This window comes from Limulus polyphemus, unplaced genomic scaffold (assembly GCF_000517525.1).
Source record: "Limulus polyphemus unplaced genomic scaffold, Limulus_polyphemus-2.1.2 Scaffold144, whole genome shotgun sequence".
NCBI classification, from domain to species: domain Eukaryota; kingdom Metazoa; phylum Arthropoda; class Merostomata; order Xiphosura; family Limulidae; genus Limulus; species Limulus polyphemus.
In genome coordinates this window covers 88787-92949 of record NW_013665754.1, presented here as the reverse complement: position 1 = coordinate 92949, position 4163 = coordinate 88787, and positions in this window count along the sequence as shown.

Sequence of the window (4163 nt, the reverse complement as noted above, 5' to 3'; positions counted from 1 at the left end):
ACTTGTGTCGTTAAAGTTTCGTTGGAACGAAGTTACGGAAAAATCAATTAACAAACGGAGACGTAACAATACATTGTAAATTCTAGCTGTAGGTGGCTTATAAACCGAATAGCTACAGACTGATCAGCCTGACTAGCTGTATAGGAAAAATTTTAGAACGCATAAGCAATAGAATAACCACATATTTGGAAGTTACAAATAAATTACCAAAAATCTAAAAATGGATTTCGAAAATCCAGGCAAACAGTAGACCACCTGGTGAGATTAACAGAAACATTTATCGATAGTTCTAATAAAAAAGAATAAACCATCGCTTGCTTTCTCGATATTGAGAAAGAATTATGGTATAACGGTCTCAGGAAGTGGAATGTCTGAAGTGGAACTACCTCGTGGTATAATTCGCTGGTTGTCCAACTTTCTGGAAGATAATTGTTTGTGTTTGCTGTAATAGGTTTGTTTTGAATTTCGCGCAAAGCTGCACGAGAGCTTCTGCGCTAGCTGTCCCTGATTTAGCAGTGATAGACTACAAGGAAGGCAGCTAGTCAACACCTCTCACCGCCAGCTCTTGGGCTACTCTTTTACCAACGATTAATGGGATTCACCGTCACATTATGATGCCCCACGTCTGAAAGGTGAGCATGTTCGATGACTGGGATTCGAACCAGTGACCCTCAGATTGTGAGTTGAGCGCCTTAACCACCAGGTCATGGCGTAAGCGAATGATATATAAGTTGTTTCACGTGACAGTAGAGTACTAATTTCTATTTTAAAGTAAGGATTGTTATTGTTGTAATGTAATCCAAGTAGAAACTTAAATTTCACAGAGATTAAAGCGGGAGTTAACTTTATTGTATTTTATTTTAACTTGAGAACACGCTCTATTAGTAGCTGTATCTTATGTTCTAACCTAAGTTACTACAGGAGGAAGAACCCGGATTAACAAGAACTCTTTATCACTCTTGCTAGGCCTACACCTATTTTTAAACACAAGATAAGTAAACTCTGCTGCTGGTTATTGTATTATAATTCATTGTTGTTTGTATTGCAAGCTGTGAGTTTTATTAAATGTACTATTTGTAAATTTGTCTAGTTTCTTTCTTCGTGATTCAACTGTCGCATCCCATTAAGAAACATGCACCCAAGCCCGAGATACGAGAACCTCCAGATATTAGCGCCTAACTTCTTTGTTATATAATTCATACGAGATAATCCATACCCATGTAAATCATATCAAACTAAGAGTAAAATATGTTACCTATGCAATCAGGAATGCCAGTATCATAAACAAGGATGATGAAAAGGATGAAGGTCAAAATCGCTTCTTAAACGATCCGAAAACTTGGTGCGAAGAGGTTAGGGGAAGTTTGATTGATTTTTTACCTTGACAGAGCAATTTTAGAGCATATAAAAGGGTCCAAGAACAGGCAAAGGGCTGAAGAGAAGTTACAGGAGCCTATGCAGTCAACTTTACTGCATAATTTTCCAGAGAGAGTGTAAATTTCTTAAATATTAATAACTACATTGACCAAATGTGATAGCCATGGTATGTGAAGCCTTACAGGTGATCTTCTTTGGTGCTTGGTAAAATCGCTAAGCAGGCAAACTGATAAAGTTTCGATGAGAACTCTGCACTAAGTCATCAATTTGGTACCAACGCTTCTGACGGAATTTTCGGTCCTTAACCCAAGAACACCTGACGAGTTTGGCATCAGATATTCTTGGGTTAAGGATAACTCCGCTATAAGCGATGGTACCAAACAGATGACTTAGGGCAGAGTTGTCATCGAAGCTTTTGTAGTTTGTCTGTTACTCGTAATTAACAGGATCATTAATTTTAATTACTGTAGAATCTCAGCTGCTCTTCTGGTGGAAGTTATCATATAAAACATAAATAAAGTTTGACATTTTTAAGAGAAAGTGAGCTCTTAGTAAGACAGAGAAATTGTTTTAATATTGTTACGTCTCTGTTCGTTTTGTTACGACAGCGGGGGTCACGTGACTCTAGTAACACGTCATGAACTTCTAGAAGGATCCTGTCCCTTCCTGAAGTCTCGAGAGGCTACTAGATGTGCGGTAGTCTTGTGTATATATAAGCCGCCAAGAATTGCCGGCAACAGGGGTAATTGAACTGCGGATACAGAGAGAGACCTATTGTTGAGCGAGCACGTGAGACGTTCGTTGTGAAGTACAGCGTTTGTTATAGCGCGACTGTGGAAATTAAGTGCACTGCAAAGTTGTATTCAGAAAGAATAAACCAGTTTTATTTAAGAAAGGACTTGTGTTGCTAAAGTTCTTCGGAAAGAGTTTTTACAGAAAATTAACTAACGAACGGAGGCGTAACAAATTGGTGTCAGAGAGTGGGACAGAAAAGAAAAAAAAAGAAAATGGAAACGAGAGGCGGAAAATCAAACTACAGCTTAGCAGATTTGATGGCAGCAATACAAGAACAGCAAAAAAAAAGAAGAACGAGAAAAGAAACAAGAAGAAAGACAACAGCAGTTGCAAAAACCTGCAACAGTGGTAGCTCGAACAACAAAATAAACAAGAAGAGAGATTACAACAGTTGTTGGAGGAAAAAGAAAAGAAACAAGAAGAACGAGAAAAGGAACAAGAAGAGAGATTACAGCAGTTGTTGGAGGAAAAAGAAAAGAAACAAGAAGAGAGATTACAGCAGTTGTTGGAGGAAAAAGAAAAGAAACAAGAAGAGAGATTACAGCAGTTGTTGAAGGAAAACGAAAAGAAACAAGAAGAGAGATTACAGCAGTTGTTGAAGGAAAACGAAAAGAAACAAGAAGAGAGATTACAGCAGTGGCAACTAGCACACAAAAGGAAACAGGAAGAAAGTCAGCAGCAACTACAGGGAAGTCGACAACAGTGGCAAGAAGTACAAATGGAAAACATTAGTAAATTTAAAAGTGAATTAGATACATTAAAGGATGGTTTATTGTCTTTTACACAAGGAGGATACATTAACCATCGACTTAATCAGCCCCGGACAATAGCAAGCCCCTTCCAGACCCCACGGCTAAACCCTAATGCAGACATCTTCAGTCCTGTTAGAAGTCACATCCCAAATATGAATGTCAGTAATAGGAGTGATCCAGTACGAAGGAAGCCACAGGAATTCGATGGGAAGGCACCTTAGGAAGCATATAGAGCACAATCTGAGCTACTGGCAGAGATGAATGGGTGGAGAGAGAGAAGCAGAAGGTAGTGTACCTAGCAACGAGCTTGAAGGGATAACCACTGGAAATACTTGTCAGCAGATGACAGGCACAACTACAGAGCACTGGTAGCGGCTCTAGAACTCAGGTACGGAACTCAAAATCAGTCAGAAGTCTACAGGGCTAGGTTTAGGACGAGAGTCCGTGCTAAAGGAGAAAGTCTGCAAGAGCTGGCACAGGACTTGGAAAGTATGGCACACAAGGCCTACCCAACTGCACCACCCGATCTCCTCAAGTTGTTGCTGAGGGATCAGTTTGTAGACGCCTTGGACAGTCCACAACTGGAAAATACAAGTGAAACAAGCACACCCCTCTACTATGCAGGATGCAATGGCCAGAGCTCTTGAATTTGAATCCTACGTTAAATCCAGCACAGAGGTACCAAGGTTGGTACAGTCATCAGGATTCAAGGCCAGAAAAGGTGAGCTTTCAGAGAGGTTTGAGGGACTTTGCTGACACTGGAACAAACCTGAGCACAAGAGAACTCAATGCTGGAAACTTCAACACAGGGAAAATGCCATGACAGGAACGGAGGCGTAACAGTTTGTTAATTTCCCATAAAAATTCTTTCAGAAGAATTTTAGCGATACAAATCCTTTCTTAGATAAAACTAGTTTATTCTTTCTCAATACAACTTTGCAATACACTTAATTTCCACAGTCACTTTAACTTACACACGCTATAATTCACAACGATTCACGCACTTTACTTACGACTTGACTCGATTATCTATCTCTATATCTCACTATCTGCAATTGTATCTCCGCTTTATTTGCCGGCTTACATATTAAAATAGAGGGCGCCTGGAAAAGCCTAGAGTTGCCAGGAACAGTCATGATCCTTCTAGAAACTCCAGTACGCATGCTTCCGGCATCGCGTGACTTCCGCTGTCGTAACACTGCCCCTTCCTTAGTATTGTTCATCCTGAACAATAACCAC